Source organism: Neomonachus schauinslandi, chromosome 4 (assembly GCF_002201575.2).
Source record: "Neomonachus schauinslandi chromosome 4, ASM220157v2, whole genome shotgun sequence".
Taxonomy (NCBI): Eukaryota; Metazoa; Chordata; class Mammalia; order Carnivora; family Phocidae; genus Neomonachus; species Neomonachus schauinslandi.
The window spans coordinates 127,928,262-127,952,389 of record NC_058406.1 but is presented as its reverse complement, the minus strand read 5'-3'; positions in this window follow the sequence as shown (position 1 = coordinate 127,952,389).

Below are 24,128 nucleotides of genomic sequence, written 5' to 3'. Positions count from 1 at the left end.
AGTTTAGCTTTATTTTACATTTATATTTTTGCTTATCTTCAGTCATTCATTCGTTCATTGACTCACTCATTCATTGAAAGAAAGCACGGGGCTTCAGGAGCACCCGGGTCACTCTGGTTCAGGGCCCCAGCTGAGAGTATATTCACTACATAGCTGCAACCATCCACACTGAAGATAAATGATAGCCCCCTTCTGCCTGTGAATTTGCTCATTAATGATCTAAGATATAGTCTAATGATCATTGCCTCTTATCCTGCCCTCACTCACACAAACACACACAACACAAAACGTGCTTTGAAAAAGAATTTTAGAAGTTTTTATCATATTACTTTCTTGTGTAGAAGGTAAAACAATTTATATATTCTTTCCCACTTCATTTGTTATTTGGTTAAAATGACTCCGGGACACACTCTGGAATGAATTCTAAGGTAAGGAAAAATACGTAATATGGTGTAAAATTATGTCATAGTTACAAAGCTAAAGAAGAATAAAAAAATAAAAAGCCTGTGAAATCAATAGAAGAAAAGCTAAAGGTACTCCAGAAATGCTCTAGGATGAGCAAAAACTGATGGACTCTAGGGCCCAGGCTTTCAGAGGCTTCATGACTCAGTGTTGGTGGAGGTTGCGATCAAAAGAGTCTGGAGAGCATTAGCTATTGCATTTTAAAGTCTGGAGGGCAGAGGAAGTTTGAGCTGACAGGGTAATCCTGCTGCAGGGAGTCCTAGCTGCAGTCCTAAGAAGCAGCTAGTATTACTGTATTTTTCATCCATAAAAAATATTTTAGAACTAAAGCTTACACAATTAAGTAACTTTCCTAAAGTCTCCAAGCTTTGACTCAGTGTCTGGGTCAGTACCACATGCAGATCTACTCCAATTCCAGGGACACAGCCTCCCAGGGACACGTAGTTGTGCGCTCCAAGGATTTTGTTCTTCCCATGTCCCTGGTTCTTCCAGAAACCTATCACATGCATGGTAATGCTTGCTTTCCCATTCACCTCTCCCACTAAGTGCTGTAAAACTCCTCTAAGAACCTCAGATCTGATTGAATCATTGCTAAATGCATGTAATAAAATATAGGTCTTTGGTATCCTGTAAATATTGGCGTCTTCCTATTTGCCTTACACCTCATACTTCCCTTGTACTTGGCCGTGTTGCATGGCATTGAAGTATCTAAAGAAAAGGTGCAAGATTTTGAGTTTAGTTTAGGTCCTTTCTCTGTCTCTCTTTCTGTCTCTTTTTCTAACTGGGTCATCCCTGGCATTAGCAGCTGGAAGTAAAATGATATCTGATCTAAGGAATGTAAATAGTGTGTGTGTGTGTGTGTGAGAGAGAGAGAGAAAGCGAGAGAGAGAGAGAGAGAGAGAGAGAGAGAGAGAGAGGATGATGACCAGAGAGATATGTGGATTAGTCTGTGGTGTGATCTTTAAATTTTTAAATTTATTACAAATTATTCCAGACATATAAACATGTATGAAGAGTAATATAATAAATGCCCATATACTAAGTCTCCATCTTAAGAAAGAAAAATTTTCAAATACGATTACATTCCTCTGATGTCCTACTTCCTAAATACTTCTTGATGAATTCAATAGAAATTATACTACCTGCTTCCATTTCATTTTTAAATTAACTTTCCATTTTCAAGTTAGCTTTTTAAATTTCATTTTTAAATTAACTTTTGAAGATTTACTTTCATTAGTGACAAAACATTCTGCCATCTCTCTGACCTAATTCTGTGTGTACTTGGCTATCTTTCGGTCACTTCACATTCAAACCACCAAAATCAGAAATTACCAACTTCCCCACCACACTGCCTTCCCCTATGTGTTTCCCCATTCTGTAAGAAGCATCACAACTGTCCCAGGTCACCCAGGTTTACTGTATGGGATCGCATAAGAGTTTTCCCCTTGCAGCGTGCAGCCCCCACCCTCCATGTCCAATCATTCTCCGGATGCTACTTCTTTGTTTCTCTGTGATGGTGGTATGTCTCCACTCCTTTGCCACCCTCTAGCCCAGTGCTTCTCAAACTGTTGTCCAGGAGCCTGTGGGAATCCCCAAGAATCTCTCAGGGTGTCATAGGGTCAAAACGCTGTTCATGATTATATGAAGGTGTTATTTGCCTTTTTCACTTTCTGTCACAATTGTACAGTGGAGTTTTCCAGAGCATACATGTCATGTGACATTACAACAGACTGAAGATATGACAACTCAGTGTTTGACAATCCAGCCGGATTCCATGAAGCCAGACAGTAAGGAGATTTGCAAAGGTGTAAGACAATGCCTCTCTTCATACTGTTTTTTTGTTTTGTTTTGTTTTAAGAACAGTTATTTCTTCATGAAAATCCTTTATATTAATATATGATATTTATTATTTTTAAAAATTTGAATAAAATATTCTAAAATTTCCGTTTGAATTTCTAGTATGGTAAACACTGATAGATAAAACCCACCTCAACAAAAGCACTTTGGGGTCCTCCATCGTTTTGACCTCCATCAATGGTCCCAAGACCAAAACTGTGAGAATTATTATGCTTGTCCTGTCTTCATGGCCTTGCCTCTCTCAGCCTATGCAACATCTTCTCAATGATTTTCTTCTTCTATCTGTCCATCACACGTGACTGCCAAGTTCATCTTCTGAAGAAAATCCTATTTTCTATAATATCATTTCCTTCTCAGAATCCATTGCTGTAGTAATCTTTAATTCCTATAACATTTTTCACTCTTATCAATTCTCCAGTTTTTCAACCACAACTTCTTTTTTCATAATTTTTAAGATTTTATTTATTTATTTGAGAGAGAGAAAGTGAGTGAGAGAGAGAGCACAAATGGAGAGAGGGGCAGAGGGAGAGCCCGATGCTGAGTCTGATTCCAGGACCCTGGGATCATGACCTGAGCCGAAGGCAGATGCTTAACCAACTGAGCCACCCATGCACCCCTATCAACCACAACTTCTGCCCCCAAACCATCCACTTTAGACCATCCCCTGGTCAGGCCAGTTGCATTGACCCCAGAACATACGCTCCTTCACCTTTCAACTTTTGTTTAGATTGTTCTGTCTCCCATCCCCTCCTTGGACTGGGCACCTCTCCTCTGCCCAGTCTGAGGCAGCATAGAGAAGTGTAGAGTTAAGAGCATGTGCTTTAGAGTCTGGCTCGAATTCCAGCTACCACTTCTTAGCTATGTGATGGGGCAATTTACCTTCTGGAACTGTAAAATAGAAAATTCAGTACAGTAGTACCTCCTTCAAACACCTGTTGTAAAGATTATCTGAGATCAGGTATTCAATTAGTGTTAGGCAATGTTATTATTCAAATCCTGCTTCTAAGAGTCCAGCAGGCTTCTCCAACACTGTTCTCTCTCTCTCTCCCTTCTACTGCACTTACTGGAATGGAAGATTTTAGCCCACCCATCTTGGACTTCTCCAAGTGAGATAAGACACTGTGACCATGTGAACTAACTCTGCCCTTCTCCCTCTCTCTCCACATATGTGCCTGTTTCCTTAAACCTACCCAGTGCGATTACACCTGATTCAATAAATTCAATGTGTGTGTCCCTGTTCCTCTGCTTTCCATAAAATGATACACATAAACCAATTCTCATCTGGCCGGGCCACATAAAATGCATCTGATCTATAACCTTTCATTCCTCTTTCCCTTCTCAGAACAGCTAGGCCAAGTCTTCCCCTAGGATAATAAATCCATTCACTTGAAAAAGGAAACTCAAACAGGAAACATTTTATATAGAGAGACAGATCTGATGATAGAATCATCCAAACTACACAAAAATGAGGCCAAAGGCTGGTTGATTCTGGCTGCAAATCAATCCTACTGTGACATAACTTTTAGCCATCCTCAACTTAGAAGTTTGCTGAGAATTGACAGAGCCTGAAATACTCAGTTAGGGCTCTGTCAGTTAAGGGTGGATTGTTACAGGGTGTGGAAAAGCCTCCCACTTGGGGTCCAGTCTTGCCGTGACTTGCTCTGAGGTCGCAGAAGGCTGCTTCATGACTGCGAGTTGGTCCTCTGGTCTCTGGAGATCAGCTTTATGGTCTGCTAAATGACCAAGGTGGTTACAGGATCAAATGCGATAAATATATCTCATTTATAAGATTTCTGTGTAATGCTGAAAATCCACCTAACATGAAAAATACTTCAGAAGTTAAAATTTTAGGGGCGCCTGTGTGGTACAGTCAGTTAGACATCTGCTCTTGGTTTCAGCTCAGGTCCGATCTTGGGGTCATGAGATCGAGTGCCCCTCTCTCCGGCTCGAGCTCTGCCTGGAGTCTGCTTGAGCTTCTCTCTCCCTCTTCCTCTGCCCTTCCCCTTCATGTTCACTCTCTCTAAATAAATAAATAATTCTTTAAAGAAAAAAAGAAGTTAAAATTCTGGAAGATCTGTATATATTAGTCCTGAGATACTCCAATATTTCTAAAGCCATATTCATAAATGATGTACAAACAGAGATATTTGCCTTAAAAGCATCACTCTGGAATGTAATTCCTTATTATGTCTCAAGGGCATTATATTATTGTAAAAGGTGGACACCAGATCTTTGGTAACATATAAAATATTAGCAATTAAGAAAAAATAGCATTCTCCTCAAAATTCTTTCTTCTCTCCAAAGGCCACCAATCAAAGAGGAAACAAAGTCTATATCCACATAAAATTTTAATATTTTAGATCATATCAATCTTTTTCTTGTAAGTTACTTTAGAGAGGCCATATGGGAAGAGTAGCCAAGAATGTAAGTTCCAAACAGAGCCAGGCTACCTGAGTTCAAAGCCTTGTTCTGTCACTTAAAAGCTGTGTGACTGAGCAAGTTATTTAACTTCTCTGTGCTTCAGTTATCTCACTGGTAAAATGGGTCCCATAATATTTACCTTGTAGATTTGTTGTGAAAATTACAGGATTACCACTATGATTCCCATCATATCTTCGGGCCAAAATAACCTGATTTTTAAGGCAATGAGTTTGCATATAGAGAGTGTCAGTGTCTTTGAGTAACTCCAGGAACGCAGAGAAAAATCATCACTCAGTGATGTCATTCTCATGAGAAAGCAACTTCCTCTGGAAGCTCCCAAGGCAAAGTTGACAGGCATAGTATTTTTCAGATAAGTTCTGTTGTTATAGGTATGGTAGAGTGCAGTGCTTCTCAAACCATCTGTAGTGAAGAACCAGTTTTATGTTTTATTTCCAACTTGTAGATCAGTACTTTTGTTAAAGACAACAAAAAATACTGTGGCAATGTCAAATTGTTATACAAGTTTCTGAATGCCTCTTCTCATTCTCTGGGTTTATCTCACTATGCACCAACAATGGGAAATTCAGAGAGCAGCACACTTTGAGGGGCCCTGGCAGAGTGGACACTTGGCATTCCCGTTGGCTGCCTAGTATCTCAACTGTCTTCCTAGGTTTAGGGAATTTCCTTAGGAGGCAGAGCTCACCTTCTATTCTAGAAGCTGAGAAGATCAGCTACTTGCATTTCCAAGACTTCTATGCAACTAAAATGTGGGCACATGAAGCCAGGTGGTGTCAGTCAAATGCAGAGGGCTGAGACTTTGAATCCGAAGCTGTGAACTGAAGAAGTGGGGACTGTGCAGCATCCATTTTGGAGAAGCTGCTTGCAGACACCTCCAGTTCCCAAAGGTAGCAATGGCAACCATTCCAACAGCCGTGTCCCATATCTAGGATGGTCATTAGCTATCTGTTGCTGTGTAACAAATTACCCCCAAGCCCAATGGCTTTAAACAATGATAAAATTTTCTTTCTCCCATGGTGTGAGTCAAAAATTCAGAGCAGCACAGCTGAGTGGCCATGGATGAGTCCCTCAGGAGTCTGGAGGCAAAACATTAGCTGGGATTGCAGTCATCTGCAGGTGTGATGGGAAATGGAGGGCCTGCTTCCAAGGTGACTCACTCACCCGGTTGGTACGCGGATGCTGGCTGTTAGGAGGTGGCCATGGTTCCTCTCCACAGGGCTCTTTGCATATCCCCAGAGCATGGCAGCTGGCTTCCCCTTACCCCCACTGATGCAATCTCAGAGAACAAGTAGAAGCTCAATGTCCTCTATAACCTAGCCTCAGGAGTTATACTGTTACCTCTGCAAACTCTACTGGTCACACAGAGCATCCCTACTTCAGTATGGAAGGAGATCCCACCAGAGCATGATACCAGGATGTGACATTCACTGGGGCCATCTTGGAGACTGGCTACCCAGGAGGCTGTGGGGCCAGTACTCATGACAGCAGCGATTGCTCTATAGAGAGCTGTTCCAAACTGAAATGTCTCCAAGCCTGGTTCCCTGGCCCTCTGCGAGATTCACTGGGTTACTAAATATCCTTTTATCAAATTTCTTCTCTTCTAAATTAACCAGAATTGCTTTTAGTTGCTTGCAATTAAAAACTGATACATGGGGGCAGGGAGAGAGTTAGGAATACATTTTTACCTATTTTCTTGGAAAGCAACCTAGTATCTTTCTGCCACATGGGAAGTTTGGTTACATAAGATTAGAATATATGCTCTATTTCCAAGCCTACTACAGCTTTGCCTCATGATGATTCATCTTTCAAGACTTACAGCCTAGCCTTTAAGTGGAGTTGTTAGTACCATTATTTAGATATGTTTTCACAAGTATGATTTAGCTCACAAACAAGTTTCACTCAAAATAACTGAATTAGCAAAATTATCTTTATATGCAGCAGGATGTTTTTCAGATAATCTTTTCAGTTTAAGAAAATCTCATGCCAAATGAGATTGGGAAAAACATTATAGCGTCACATAGGCATGCATAAAAAGAAAGTGTGTAGAACCACTTTGCAAACAGTTGGGCATTACCCACCATAACTGAACATACACCCACCAACTCTCCTGGTCAGTTTATACCCAAAAGAAACGCATGCATGTGTTCACCAAAAGATGTATATGACCCTGTTCCCACCAGCACTATTCATGATCCAGACACAAAAATAGTACATGTGGCATAATTCCATTTATACAAAGTATAAAAAAAAGCAAAAAAACAGGCAAAAGAAGTTTACGGTGTTAGAAGTCAGGGCTCTGGTTACCCTTAAGGGTAAGAAATGATATTGACTAGCAGAGAAAGGGGCTTCTGAGATAATGCTCTGGTGATGATCTAGTTCTTGATAGGAGTGCTGGTTACACAGCTGTATTTAGTATCAAGCCGCATGCTTATCAATTGTATACATTTTTTTAAGATTTTATTTTATTTATTTGACAGAGAGAGAGAGAGAGAACACAAGCAAGGGGAGCAGCAGAAGGAGAGGGAGAAGCAGACTCACCAAGCAGGGAGCCTGATACAGGGCTTGATCCCAGGACTCTGGGATCATGACCTGAGCCGAAGGCAGACGCTTAACGACTGAGCCACACAGGCGCCCCTCAATTGTATATTTTTATATGTATATTTTCTTTCAGAGAAAAGTGTACTTTAAAAGCATAATAGGGGCATTGATTTGCCACTTCTTATCATCTTTTTATCTTCCATGGCTTTTAAAAACATTAAAATAACTAAGGAGTGCACTTGTGATGAGCACTGGGTGATGAATGCAAGTGTTGAATTGCTATACTGTACACCTGAAACTAATAAAACACTGTGTTAACTAACTGGAATCTAAATAAAAACAAAAATACAAATACAAAAAAATAATTAAATGAAATATATTTTCTTATGACTTCTTTAATTTATAAAAATTTCATCTACCAAGATAAACTAATTTATTGCTTTCATTGTTCCATAAACTAAATCTACTTACTTACACATTTCTTTGCATGTGAAAAGCTTCCTTTTTGAGGGAAAATTTTTACCTTTTTCTAAAATGGAGACGTTGATTCTTCTGTTATAGTTTAGAATCCCTTACTTTTTAAACTTGGCAAAGGAATGGTCCAAGAGGAATTTGCTGGGACAACCTGAGTAAGTGATGACGGAGCTGCAGTGAATGTTTGGGCTTTACGTGCTATATTTCACCATACCCAGCGTGTCTAAACCAACTCGAGCAGCACTGAGCCGCACCTGTGATGCGCGTCCCTCTGGATGAAAGTTGTGGCTAACTTGTTTACTCGACTGAATTTCCTGACCTTTATTTTAACACGAGCCTTGGAGGGAAAAAAATGTTCCTTACAAAAACATTTTATCTGCAATCTTGGAAAAAACTCGAAAGGACAGTTCAACTATTTTGTGACACCATGACTAGCTTTTAGCACTAAAATGCAGCACTAAAAATGCCTTCCCGAGAGATCTACGAGCAAAGTCAGATACACGCGGCTATCACAAATAAAATATTCTGGAACAAAACAGACCTTTGACTTAGGGAAGCATTCAGGTTGTAAGGATTTCCTTTTTATGATTCTGTAATTTCATTTGAGACGGCGTTCTGGAGCATGCGCAGACCTCTCAAAAACAACAGCTACCCACTGTTAGCCCTCAAAACTGCATAATGGCGTCACCTCATAATCACAGCCCGGGAATTAGGCCTTTTAGGTTTTACGATGGGTATGTCAGGGTATGTCCGATCCAGGATCCTTCTTAGATGGGTGGTGAGGAAGAGGTCAGGAAGTCTTTTTGGGCTAGCCTTGGTGAAAGGGACCCGGTGTGTAAGAAAATGCCTCTCTCCCTGCTTGCTTACCCCTCAAGCATTTTATGTTAAATGATACAGAAGTTTAAAATCCAATATCTGAGTGGTAGGTTCTCATTTATTCAGTAGTTCACCGATCCACTAAAATGCTCCGCACAAAAGCATTTTTCTTTGGAGTCCTGGGAAGGATTCAAGAGGTCTGTTCAGTGGCTTTCTAGGTTGCTTGTGCATAGCACTAACACAGTATCGCGCTTGCTCAATTGTTTTTCTTTTTTGTATCTCTAGAATCTAGCCCAGCCCTGCATTCTCAATAGATGGTTGATGAGCGCATGAACAAATGAGTAATTGTGAACCTGAGCAGTAAGGGGAGTCAGAGTCCCTGACAGAGTTATAAGCTGATAAAATTGAAGAGAGTAGACCTGAAGAAGACAAGCCCAGCTCTCCAGAGGACATTACTCCAGGACGTCAGCTGGATTGAACAGCTTTATCTGTACAGATCATCCTGTAGGCCAGGCTGCTTCCGATTTCCAAGGCTTCAGAACCATGACTGCAAACCTCCTCTGCACTCAGAGCCAGACCAGCCTGAAGGCTGTGGAGCCCTCTAGGTTGGCTCTGCTGTCTGCCCTGAAGCTTTATGGCTTTGGCAAATCTTTGTCCATTTTGAGCTCAAAAATATTTACTAGATGTCTATTATGTATCCAGGCATTGAAACTTTTACATAAATTAATTACTTAAATTTATTTAGGTCCATAAAATAAAGATAAAAAATCTGTCATGCAAGGTTATTGTAAAATTAAATGAGTTCCAGTATGTAAATCCCCTAACGTTTTATCTGGTGTACAGGAGTTCAAAACTGCAGAAATGCAGTTTCATCCTACTCCAAAAGAAAACATGATTTGGGAAACATTACAGTATTTAAAAGCCAAATACTGAATTTAAGATTTGCAGTTTGAGTATTTTCTGTTTCTCTATGAACAGTGGCTATTTATATTAGGTTGTAATTAAAAACAGACTTTATATTTGACCCAATATTATAAAAATACAACAAGATATTTCCAAATTGCAAAACTCTAGTAACGATTATCATGACTCCCCGGATTTATAGTTGTTAAACCCTCAGTCTCTCTGCTAAGAACCACCGTTGTTGTCCAGGGAAAATAAATCTCCTCTGATATTATGCACTTTCATGGTTATAATAGCAGTATTTTCCAAAAGCATGTGACGATCTATGTGTATGAATATTTAATCTGAGGCCCTCTGAACCCAAAATGAACTTCCCCTCACCTGAAAATATGAAAGCTTCATCAGTGAAGCTATGAACTGTACTTTCTATTACTGAACAAATACTTCAGTATAAAATTAATTTAGTCATTTATACCTTAGCATCAATAAACTTAAAAGACCTTTTCCTAAGCATGTCTGGAAGGGTAGGGAGTCAAGTTAGCTTCTAGAAGAAAATGGTTTTCAAGTCTTGGAGCTCAGACAGGAAGCTGCACACCATGGGCGGGCTGCCTGCAGGGACCAGGAGAAACGTGCCAACAGTAGACACCGAGGGCATTGCAGACAGAGGGCCTCCATGCCACATATTCACCTGTTTGAACTTTCCACATAACCAAATTAACGATAACCAGGTCATTTGTCCATCACAATTCACTAAATCATGAGACCCTTGTGCCAAAAGTGGTTCTTTGACATGTATCGGTCATTTACACTGTTGGGACTTTAGTTCCCTCATCTACCAAATAAGAATTGCATTAGACAATCCTTTGATAATCTGTGATTCGTTGATTAATAGCCTATATTAGTGGTTTTCAAACTTTTCATGTATACAGATGACTCTGTGACATAAAAAACAAAACGACAACACACAAAACCCCCACAACAACACACAAACCCCCCACAACAACACACAAAACCCCCACAAAAGTTAGCCTGTGATGTTCCCTGCACTCCACGTGCAGACTCTTGGGGCACCTGAAGCAACTTCACCCTCCATTGGGTCAGATAACGTCAGTGTCCCCCTTATATCCCTTGAACCCCACTATTCAGTTACTCCAGATGCCCTCCGATGGCCAGGGACAGCCTCTCAGTGACAGAGGACTCTTACCAGAGCTACAGAAGTATGAGTGCCCAGGAATGAACACTCTCTGGAGGCAGCCTTCGGTTAATAATGTTGAGAGCTGGTATGTGAGTATTCAAGCTTCCTTGCCTCCTCGGAGGAGTCACTCCGAGAAGCGTGCACCATTTCCCAGCATTTCCCCATGGAACTGAACTCCCATTGTCCACACTGGAGCTCCCCTCATAACTCACTCTTTATCAGCTGTGTCCCTTCCTTGTATGATTTTTCCCAACGTTTCCAATACATATTTCAATTTCAAAAGAAACACTGGAAAATCTAATTCTTCAGAGTTCTCTCACGATACAAATTTACCTTTCCTCTCAAGTCCCTAGCGTAAGATTTAAGAAACATTGCACTGGGGTTAAGCGTCTCTTCTGATGCTCAGAAATAGAAGGCATGTGTCTTTAAAAACAAATGCAAACAATGAATCATGGAACACTACATCACAAACTAATGATGTAATGTATGGTGATTAACATAACATAATAATTAAAAAAAATAAAATATAAAAACAAAGCAAACAGAACAAAAACAGTTAAATTCCAGTTCCTCAAAATGAACCATTCACCCCTAGTGTAAAGAGAAATCCAGAGATAGAAAGTTCATGTGCTCTCACATTTTTCTATCAAAAGTGTCCCTACCCCCAAACTCCCCTAATAAATGCAATATCTGATACCTAAAAATCCCAATTTCATATTTGCATAATCTTATCAACAATTTGATTTCTTCAGTATTCTGTCTTATAGATTGAATACATAATTAGAAAAATGGTTATTTAAAAAAAAATTTTTTTTTAAGATTTTATTTACTTATTTGACAGAGAGAGAGACAGCTAGAGAGGGAACACAAGCAGAGGAGGAGTGGGAGAGGGAGAAGCAGGCTTCCCATCGAGCAGAGATCCTGATGCGGGGCTCGATCCCAGGACCCTGGGATCATGGCCTGAGCTGAAGGCAGATGCTTAACTGACTCAGCCACGCAGGCACCCCAGGAAGTAAACTATAAAATATATATGAGATATTACAGGAAGATATACCTTGAAGTGGCAATACAGCTAAGAAGCCATTTCCTTTTTCACTTTAAAATATGTTTAAAGTACCCTTCAAAAACATACACATAGTACAGAATGATTCAGCCATTTGCCACAATCACCACTCCAAGAGCTCTCAGAGGGGGCCTCTGGCTAAGTCTTTGCTGGTTTTCTTAAGTAACTAACCAGGTTAACAATATGGATAGGAGTTCAGTCCCAGAATTCTCAGGAGGCATAACTAATAAAGTTCTTGGTAAGCACTGTACAGACATAAAAGGCACATGCTTTGAGCAGGGATACTTGAGAGCTTCAGAAAATCATTTCATGGACATGAAAAAATATTGTGTTTGAAATGTGATGAGTTTTGAAGATTTATTTGACTTTACAGGGGAAAACAAGACCAGAAATAATATAGTTTTAGAAGACACTTACAGTGAGTTTTAACTCTCAAACCTTATTCACGTTTGGCCTCTGTATCATTTCCCTTCACAATATCCCACATAAGGGAGAACTCAATTTCTAAACTCTTGACAAATTTGACACCAGAAAGACACATTACAGTTAAGCTGAATGGAAAATCTTTGCAGATTTCAGAGTTTCATTTGAAGGGCACCTGTTTGGGGTGCCTGGGTGGTTCAGTCGGTTAAGAATCGGACTCCTGATTTCAGCTCAGGTCACGATCTCAGGGTTGTGGGACTCAGGATGTGCAATGGGCACCCCATCACCTCGGGTGCGGAGCCTGCTTAAGATTCTCTCTCCCCTGCTCCTCCCTGCTCATGCTGGCATCGTGCTCGCTCTCTCTTGCTCTCTCTCTCCAGTAAATAAATCTTTAAAAACAATGAAGGGCACCTGTTTTACTTTGTTTTCATCACACTTAACAAAATGTAAAATTCAATAGATACCACCCCTTCTTTCAAGGTATAGATCATCCAACTTTATCCCCAACACTTCTGTTTGAAAATAGAACCGCAAAACTCCTGAGACATTTTTAGTAGGTTTCTAATCTTTTCTGAGTATGAGAGGGCAGGATATGCAAATTTCAGAAGAAAAGTTTCCCTTGGGGTAAATTTGGGGCTTTGATCCTAAAATAAATCAAGAATAACAGAGAGGCAGTTGTTTTGAAATTAATAATGCTATCTCATTTAAAACATTCCAGAAATACTGAGTGGAAACACAATAGAACATAATTTTTCTCTGAACCCGTGTTCCACCGCTCCCACAACTCTCTTCCTTTCTCTTGCTCTTATTCTTACAGACTTTGTTCTCTATGTTCTTCTCCCATGGTGTCCCCCACTGACCTCATCTTAAAGGTTCTGCTAGCTTCAATAGTACCAGGGTCACAGACTACACCCAAACTGCAGGCATGGGAATGCCATTATAGTGAAGGAATCATAAATTTATCAAACTATTGGAATATTAATTCAAAAAAACTGACAGTGAGTCAGTAGCTTCCATTTTGGATAATCTATCATTAGATGTGTAGCTCAACCGTGCAAGCAGTAGCTTATGAATTCATCCAGGTGGTTCCACGGAATTTTGTCAAGAGACATGGGCGCTGCCTTCCCTATTCTGCCCAGAAAACTCTGAGATGCAGGACAACATTCACCGCACAGTTATATGAGAAGTTTTAATCAAGAGAAAACTCACGTGATGTACGTGTCAAACAGTAAGGAATGTTCAACAGCAAGTATCAAAAAAATTTTACTGTGGCCTCAGCAAATAGGGCTTTCTTTTTCTCATACAAGAATTCCACAGGTAGGCAAATACTGGTGTTAGTTTAGCAGCTCAACAATGTCAGGGACAGTGACTCTAAAGTCCTTTCCCTCCTTCATTAAGACAGTTGCCCCCAGATTCTGGCAACACATCCCCACTTAAGATAGATGAAAAGAAGGGGGGAGGAGCAAAGAAGCGCATCTGTCCCTTTTATTAGGAAAGCAAATGTTTGTCCAGAATCCTACTCCACACCCCCACTGACCACCCCACTGCAGTCTTCTGCTTGTATCTCCTGTCTGTCCCAAGCTGCAGGAGAGGGGAGCCTGGGAAAGCAAGCACCTTGCTCTCCCATCTGCCCTAGTAGAAGTAGGTAAGCGAGAATGGATGGTGGGTTAACCGAATCATGGTCTGCGCGTGCGTGAATTTGAAGCGCGAAGACAACCGCAACCTGCCTTACCCTCCCTCCTTGGCTGTCCTCCTTGGGCTTATTACTTTCCCCACTAGGCAGGTGAGACTTTGAGGGCACTGGCTCCTGGGTTCAGCTTCCCAGTTGCTGAGACTCAATTCTATGCACCGAATCTTGAGAGCAACCAAGCATTCTTGTAATTCCTCGTGTCTTTAGCATTTGACACCAGGCAAGCCCTTGGTCAGTCACTTTCCCACTTTCTAACAAGACGCAGACCTTTAAGCAGCTGAAACTTACTTGGTCTTTTCTTAACCCGAGGCACATGTGCCCATACAAACTTCAGGGGGACACGAATTCCACTACTCGTTTTAACCATGGCCAACTCTTTCCTCCTTCCCTCCTTGCTTTGCCAGAGTGTCTGTCCCCATTAGTACCACCAGGAGCATAGAGGGTGAAAGTCATGGCAACCGTTTCCATGTAGTCTACTAATATATGCAAAATATTATCAAACATACACTTGCGGACAAAAGCCAAAGGCATAAAGCTAACTTGTCTTCACGATAATAAACTGCAAAGTCTATTAAGCAATTCCTCAGTGCACATCATTAGCTGATTGGTTTGCCTGTAGATGATTTTATCGGCTTTTTAGGACTTAGGCACAGCCTCCAGCTGTTCTGGGTAACTTGTGAGTAGATATAAGAATCACGCCTTCCCATAATTATTTAGGAATGTTTTCAACTTGTTATCACCCATTTGGGAAATTTTTTACTTTGTGAAGCTGCTAAAATAGCACAAAATAATCAGGAGTCTTACAGGTATTGCAAAGAATACAGTAACACTAATAAAGCATTTTGGTCAATACAAAAATTATCACCTGGGTTTTCCTGGACCAGGGAATAGGTAGTTAGCAAAAATGTTTCCTCCACCTAGGTTTTGCCACATGTGAAGTTCCAAAGGAAAAATTTCTGTAAGCAGCTCCTTCTGGCTGTGCTATAGCATTCAGGTGGCATGGGAAATCACTAGCACTTCACTGTTTCTTTGTCTCAAGCTTGTCATCCAAAGCATTAGGACTCGCCCAGGGTAAAAAATGGGAGGAAAAGGTAAATTGTGATCAAGGTCACAATGCCTTTGGCTACCCTTTTTGCCTGCTTAGCTGCACCCTGGAGCACACCGTCAGGTTCAGCCTGGTGGGGCTGGGGGGTCTCCGGCAGCCCAACAACGCCATCATTCCTAGTCTGAATGGACCCACTAAGACATTCTTGGAGTTCTGTTGGACTTCATGAAATGATGCATGGGAATACTCTGCAAAGCATAAAGTCCTTTGTAAATGTCGGCTATGTGTCTGGCATGGTGTTGAATGAATGAATGAAAGATAAATGAACGTTATTACTTGAATATTGATCTGTGTTAAACCTAAAAATGTCTATAAAATTTGTTTTCTTCAGCCTTTCAACTCACATTTAAATAAAGTTATTTCTTTAAAGCATAAAATGTGAATACTCAAATAATTTTATTAAAACCGGAAGTTTGGGAGTGCCTGGGTGGCTCAGCCGGTAAAGTGTCTAACTTGATTTTGGCCCAGGTCATGATTTCAGGGTCCTGAGATAGAGCCCCTGGTTGGGCTCTGTGCTGGGCATGGAGCCTGCTTAAAATTCTCTCTCTCTCTCTCTTTCTGTCTCTCCTCCCCGGTTCGCATGAGTGTACATCAAAATAAATTAAAAAAAAATAAATAAATAAAACATAAGTTCTAAGAACTCATAGTTAACGAACATAAAATACTCTGGGGGCGCCTGGGTGGCTCAGTCGTTAAGTGTCTGCCTTCGGCTCAGGTCATGATCTCAGGGTCTTGGGATGCAGCCCCGCATCGGGCTCCCTGCTCAGCAGGGAGTCTGCTTCTCCCTCTCCCTCTCCCCCTGCTTGTGTTCCCTCTCTCGCTGTGTCTCTCTCTGTCAAATAAATAAAATCTTTAAAAAAAAAAAAAAAGAAAAAAGAAAATACTCTGCATGGAGAGTCCTGCTATTAGTGACCAGTATTTTTTTTGAAGATTTTATTTATTTATTTATTTATTTGAGAGAGAGATAGCATAAAGAGGGGGAGGGGCACAGGGAGAGGGAGAAGCGGACTCCTCGCTGAACAGAGAGCCCAATTCAGGGCTTGATTCCAGGACCCTGAGATCATGATCTGGGCCAAAGGCAGATGTTTAACCGACTGAGCCACCCAGGTGCCCTAGTATTTTTTTTTTCTTTTTGAAATAAGGAAACAATCTGGGAGTTAAATGGCAAAAGGTGCTGTGGATTGCATTTAATCTGTGAATATAGATGAAACTTTATGGTTCTAAAAATTTCTTGGCAAGTTCCAAATGGAAATTCTTTTGTTTTTAATCGCCAAATTGGCACCAGAACCAGGACAAAAACTTCCTGTCTTATCTCCTACCGGTGTTACTCCCCTTTGTTGGATTTTATGTGCTGTTCTGCAAAATGGAACATAGTTATTAAAATCCTCTAAAATATCATTTTCCAGGAGCAGAACGATCTACCTAATATTAGGATACATCTTTTTTTTTTAAAGCCAGAATAGGAAACCTCCCCTCAAGTAGCTCTCTTAAAATTCCTGTAGATGCTGTACCCTTCAGAAGAACGTCACGATACTTTGCTGTTTTCCTTTCTCTGCCTCTCCTCCCCAGCCTGTTTTGTGTGAACATGTTTTATGTTGGCAAGTGGCCAAAGAATTTGCCATAAATAAATTTGCTGCCTGTCTACAAGAAGATAACTTAACTGACTTCCTTGGTCTTGCTAATTTGCCTCAGCACTGGGAATGGCTGAGGGCTTGGGGATGTTGCAAGCCTCTGAAGGATTGTGTGCATGGAAACTTAGAAATCCTACACTCCCAAACCTTCCGCATGCAAGTTAGAGGCACAAGTCATAGAGTACAAGTCGCTGTGCCTCCCAGGCCACGAATTTACCACTAGCGAGTGACATGTTCATCAGGAATTTATCTCAGGTGTTTAGAAGTAAGAGTGAAAGAAGAAGATTATTCTAATCTCTTCCCTATCATTCATTGAAGACAGTGGGAAAGTCGAGGAATTACAGATTTGTCCAAGTTTAAATAGAAACGGCAGAAAGATAACACGCTGCAGACTTGAGCTCTGAAAGCCATATTTCATTTGCTTATTGGTCTTGCTAAAATTTCTGTTGACTCAGATTGAAACCCAAAGTAGATTTTTTACAGCTACCGCTTGCTGTTTTTCATAGTTGACTATTGATCTGGACAATTTCAGCCACCAAAAGAGCCAGTTTGGGATCTGACTGGCTGATCCTGGTTTGCTATTTAATGTATACACTTAGCATATGTCACTTTTTTTTCTAAAAAAATCTCATATACTAGAATGTCCACAAGTGGAAACTTTTGATTTCTTCTTAATGTGTAATTTTTTATTGACAGAGTAGGTTTGCTCTAATTCAGATGATCGGTGGTGAGCTTTAAAATTGGGTTCCTGTTCAATTTTCTTTTATTCAAAAAAACATAGAGTGTAGTAAACCAGATGATGTTAAACTCTGACAATATCAAATGTTAACAAAGTGGTAGAATGAAGACACATGCGCTGCTGCTGTTGGGGAACTGACTTAATTCAGCTGATTGGAAATCGATTTGGGGTTGTCCAATAAAGCTGGGACAGGTTCTGCAATCCAGCAAGCCCTTCCCTGGGGCCAGTGCCATATTTTAAAAACCGAGGCTGACTGACTGTGACCCATTAGTAGCTCTAGAGGTTGATATAGGAGGACATAACCAGAATTTTTATAATAGAATGAAATGGTATAGAAGAGAACGGAATAGAAAATATCAAAAAGCATCCCTCGTAATCAAGGTATTGTTTTGTAAAACTTTGGCAAAACCAGTTTATATCTTACTGAGGTCATGGAGAAAAAGACTTAGAAAATACTATTCTAGAGAAAGTCTTGTATCTCAGCTCATATTTACAATGGAAAGACAGTACTTCTGAGATTTCAGTCTATAGGCTTACATCCACTAAGAGTGGGCCCTGAGATATATGTTCATGACAATTAGGCTGGATAGAACTGTCTGTGGGACGCTATTACAAATAAACACTACATAGCAATAAAAGGAATAAGGGCAGCTCAGGCATCAACACGATCCAATGTTCAACGTAACATTGATAGAAAATAAGCAAATCACAGAAGAACACATATCGTAGATTCCATTTATATATGCCTTGGTAGCATGCAAAATTTAACAATATTATTGTGTGTGGATGCATACATATGTCATACAATCATCAGGAAATGCAGGAGAATGATGAACACAAAATTTAGGCTTGCAACCACAACCACAACCTTCAGGGGGTGGTTTGAGGAAAATGGGGATTGTGAAGATATTGAGAGAATTCTATTTCTTAACCTGGGTGTTGGGAATAGGGCTATTTATTTTACTGTTCTCTAAAGTGTGCATATATGTTTTTTATACTCTTTTATGGGAGTGACACATGTCATCATGAAAAACTGTGGGTGGTGATGTATGTTTTCAGAATTTATCATTGTTTTGTGATTCATGTTGCTCATCTCAACAATGTCATAAATTAATTCCTTAGTATAAGTTCAAATCAGTTCTTTTTTTTTTTTTTTTTTTTTTTTTAAAGATTTTATTTTATTTATTTGAGACAGAGAGAATGAGATACAGAGAGCATGAGAGGGAGGAGGGTCAGAGGGAGAAGCAGACTCCCTGCCGAGCAGGGAGCCCGATGCGGGACTCGATCCCGGGACTCCAGGATCATGACCTGAGCCGAAGGCAGTCGCTTAACCAACTGAGCCACCCAGGCGCCCCAAATCAGTTCTTTTTGATCTATTAACTATATTTCAGACGTTGTTTTCACGTCTCTTATGTAATTTATGACTTGATACAGATTTCATTGCTTCTAGAGCTAAGTGAAATACAATATCCAGTGAGGTCATAACATTCCATGTAGGAATCCATTCTCTGGCTTCAGTAGTTATAATAAACATGCTAAACTATGTCTGTAACACAAGAAAAAGTTCTTTACATGTTTACTTCATGCTCCTTTCATTGATATTGCACAGCATAGGTGGGTAGTCCCCTGGGCGTGATGCGATTCCTGCTAGCAGGAATTCCTAAAATTGATATCTCCATCTCGTTTCAACTGGATGTTTTTAGGAAAAACTAAAAAAAAAAAAAAACAAACAAAAATCAAAAAAATAAAACCATGAGCATCATGTTGTAAAGAAGCTAGAACCATACGTCAGATTGCATTCTCTTCCCCTCACCATTCAGTTACAATTGCCATGAGTCTCTTTCAGGGCAGACACAGATGCACATATCCGTATATCAATCTAAGGTAAGCAGACTGCATTAGAGTACAGGATCTATATTCTGTCTACTCAGAATGGGTAAATACATAGGTAGTGAAAATGCAGAGAAGATATTCAATGGATATTATGTGGCCTATTTGGAGAAGTACGATTTAGAAAATGGCTGTTCAGGTTGGATTATAACTTGCCCAAATGTTATTTGCTTTCTAAGACCTAAGTCAAATTCTGTAGCCTCCACAAAGCTTTTCTTGATTGTATTTTCCCATCTCTGCCCAGGTAAATAGAATTGCTCTCCCTCTGTCCCTACATAATTTTTCTTTTATACTTAGCACTCGTCCATATCACATAAGAGTTCTGCATGTTTATATAATCACTAAGAATAGACACTGCAATATATGTTGAATATTTAATTATGAATAGTGATTAAACCCATTTAAATTTTAAAAAGCAAATGATATCAGCTAGAATTCTAGGTGTAAACAACAGATACCTGGCTAATGAAAGTGAAGGTTAATTTGTGAAAACCATATTGAAAGTCTCCTAGAAGAGCATTTGGAAACCAAGCTTGGTAATAAGAAGGAACCATGGGGGCTGAAAAGGGAAGCCAGAGCAGGAAGAGGGGCCAGCACGCCACCCCACAATTAAAGAGCCCTGCTTTCCCTCCATGCGTGCTACTTGACTATGCACAGGAAGCAGGAAAATAAGTATCTAAGGAGAGAAGTGGGCACCTCCCTGAAAACACCCTCACAGAAGACTGCATCCAACGAAGCAGGGGTAAGTCTCAGAATGAAGGAAAGAAAGGAGTGGAGGAGGAAGGAAGGGAAAGAGAGAGGGAGAGAAGAGGGGGGAAGAGAGAGAGAAGATCAGAATGACCAAAATAAAAAATAATGCTAGTATCAAATGCTGGGTGGGATACAAAGAAATTGGACTGCTCATACATGACCTGTGGGAATATAAGGTGGTGGGAAGAAGATATAAACCACTCAGGAAAACAATTTGGCAGTGTCTTATAAAACCAGACATGTAATTACCATGTGACCCAGCATTTGCACTCTTGGATATCTATCTCAGAGAAATTGAAATTTGTGGCAACCTAAAAATCTGAACATGAATATTCATAGCAGTTTTATTCATAATAACCCTAAACTGGAATCAGCCCAGATGTCCTTACAAGGTGAATGGTTAAGCAAACTGGGGTATATATGTGCCATAGAATACTACTGAGCAATACAAAGGAATGAAATATTAATATATGCAATAATTTGGATGAATCTTCAGGCAGTTACACTGAGCTAAAAATAGCCAATGCCAAAAGAGTAGTAATTTCATTTATGTAACATCTTGAAATAACAAAATTTTAGAAATGGAAGACAGATACATGGTTGCCAGAGGTTAGGAATTCAGTGGGGAATGGGGGAGGGGTGGAGGGATGTAGATGTGGTCATAAAAAGCACAGGAGGGATCTCTGAGATAGTGGAGCTGTTCAGTATTTTGATTATGGTCGTGGATACACAAACCTCCACAGGTGATAATTTTTATGTAATCTTAATACACACACACATACATGAACACAAATGAGTCCAGGTAAGACTGGGAAAATTTGAATAAAATTGGTAAATTTTATCAGTGTCAATATCCTGGTCTTGATATTATACTATAGTTTTACAGAACATTACCATAGGACAAAAATGGGCAACCTATACAAGGGTCAGTGCATGTGAATCTAAAATTACCTAGATTATTTAATCTTAATAGAAATTTCAATTAAACATACACCATTATTAAACACCAACGACATGGCAAAAATTCTTCTCCCCACTAGCAGTTGAGGGATAATCATAGTAGAGTGAAGGAGACAGATGAATGACTAATTTCCAAAGAGTGTGAAAAGTCCTATAGTTACAGGTCTGTGCAACAGGCTATGAAAAACAGAGGTCCTGTAAGTGTAAGCAGAGAAGGACTCAGAGGGTTTGACACCTTTACTAGACTATGAAGCAGGAGCTGAAGCTTACTAGGTGGAAAGGAAAAGAATAGGGCTGCAGGAACAGCATGTGGAAAGGGAGGACGCAAGGAAGAATATGGACTACTTAGGGGATAGCCCTGAGCGTGGCTGGAGCTTAGAGCATAGTAACAATGAGATAAAGTTGGGACCTAGTTTGGGGTATTGTATACTTTCCTAAGAGGTGGTTATTGGGAACTGTGGGCAGCTTGGAGCCAACCAAGAGAATGGATTGGTTGTGTCACATGACCTAGTTATGTGTCCTGGTTATCATCTCTCTCAGGCTCAGTCGCCTCAACTGGAAAATAGGGATAACACTGTTGTAAAGATGAAGTGGACATTATGTTACTCTTTTTTAAAAGATTATTTATTTTTTATTTGAGAGAGAGAGAGAGATCAAGCGGGGGTGGTGGAGGGGCAAAGGGAGAGAGAGAGAGAGAGAATCTGAAGCCGACTCCATGCTGAGCACGGAGCCCACGACCTTGAGACCACGAGCTGAGCTGAAACCAAGAGTCAGAGGCTTAACGACTGAGCCACCCAGGCGCCCCAATTATGTTACTCTTAATTAAGTAGACACGTATCTAAAGAGTTTAATACTGTACTCAGTAAATATTAGAGGAGGGGGTGGGGCAGAAGGAGTAGTTAGAGTAGTGAGCTGAAACCTGAAGGCAGCTGAAAGACCACAGGGGAGGTAATAATAGTGGGTGAAAGCAAGGTTGCAGAACTACATGGTGGGGACCAGGGCAGGACCCCTGAGAGCCAGAAGGAGCAAGGGGAAGGATCTAGTAGAGAGAAGTGTGACAATATTAGCTCATTTAATCTTTACATCAGCTCTACTGAGATCGGTATTATCCCCATTACACAGAAGAAGAAACTGAGACTCATAGAGGTAAACTTGCCAAAGGTTATATAGGTAGTAAGTCAGAGAGCTGAGATTCAAAACCAGGTCTGTCTGTACAATGTCCATGTTCTTCTCACTACACTAGGTAAATCATTTCCAAGTCTTAGTAAATGGCCCATAAAAACTGTTCACCATCAGTAATAAGTAATTCTATACAACAAATAATTCTCTGTGACTAATGGGGTTTTTATGCCTCTCAGTGCTCCCCCCCCCAAAAAAAAACCCAGTCACTCTATTAGAAAAAAAAAGGAAAAAAGTCAACAGGAAAGGAACACATAATTGATTATGATTATGGCTGACATTCTAGATGCAGAGAAGATAAATGATTATCCAAGTTGAAGCTGAATGTTTGATAGCACCTTATACTGTCATCCAGTAACAACTACCCCTCAGCTCTCACCTTTCACCAGTTAAAATTCCCCTAATGGTTTAAACATAATCTTCCAACCTACACACCAAATTAAATGCAAAGATCCAGGAATGTGAAGGAACAAATCCATAGGGAGTAAGAGCATAATGGTGGTCACCTCCCTAGCTTTTACCCTAGCTTGGTGCAAACCTTTCATATCATATGCTCATTCACCATTTAGAGCCCAGGTAATAAATCTACTTAATCTCTAGGCACTGTATAGACCAGAAAAAAAATTTTAGCAATGATTCTCTTTAACCACTTTCTACTACAACAAAGAGTGAAATCTATAATTTGTGATCTAAATTTAGCTTTTCTGAACTGCAGAGATCTATGTTCAAGGTATCTTATTCTCCTTGATTTTATATATATATATAATTTTTATTGCCTAAACCCGTGAGACAAAATTTTTTCATAAGTTACAATAGCCTAAGGATGATACAATGTCTCTTTTTCCTAAAGCACTACTTGGGAGTTACTTGTTTAAATTTTGTGCATAAAATATAATTTACTTTGCATTTCTATTAGATAATGTGAGAAAGCTTGAACTCTGCAGAAGGTAAGGAATCTAAATCCATTTTACATCATTGTGTTATATATTCTTTCTTTATTGAAAACAGAATTTCTCAACCCTGGCTGTATTGGAATCACCTGGCATCTTTTAAGATAAATACTTCTATCTGGACATCTCTTTGCTACTCCTGCCTGCCCCCCTTCTCCCCAGGTGATTCGGACTTCATTGTCTGGGTGGAGATCACAAAATTAAACTTCACTGAATGTCCCCTCCACGTGACTCTCATGTGCATGCAGGTTGAAAACCACCCTGCACTGGACCAGAACCTCCAAAAACTGGCGATGTCAGTTTTATTTACCACGATATCTCCAATCCTGCTTGGACAATAAAGGATAAAAACTGAGCAAGACAAATTGCTGTCTCAAGGGGCTTGTTATCTAGAGTTGTGTTGTTCAGTATGATGGTCACTAGCAACATGTGGCTACTTAAATTTAAAGTTAAAGTTAAATTACATCAAAATTTCAGCTCCTCAGTCACACTAGCCACATTTCAAGTGTTCAATAGTATGTGGCTAGTGGCGACCATACCGGACAGCATAGGTATAAAACATTTCCATCCCCTCAGAGTTTTGCTAGATAGTGCAACCCTAGAGATTGCATTATTAGAAGGAATAAAAAGAATAGATATTATTTAAACAATTGTGGGATGGATAAAGCTACATGTATTTGTAGCATACAGGATATTACACCAGAATTATTTTATCACTCTATTGTCCTTAAAAAATGTGCCTTTACTAATTTGTAAGTTTCTTTGTTTAGATCAAAGAACTATCAAACAGCTTCACAAGTTATATAAAAACATTTTACAACATGCTTTTCATTTTATTTTTTACTTTTAAATAATTTCAGTTTTACAGAAAGGTTGCAAAGATAGTACAGAACATTTCTGTATATTCCTCACCCAGCTTCCCCCAAGGTTAACATTTTACGAAAGTATAGTACATTTATTAAAACACTTCACCAGTTTTTCCACTAAAGTCCCTTTTCTATTCCAGGATCCACCCAGTAGAGCAAGTTGAATTTTTTTAAAGATACAGTTATTTATTTGTTTGT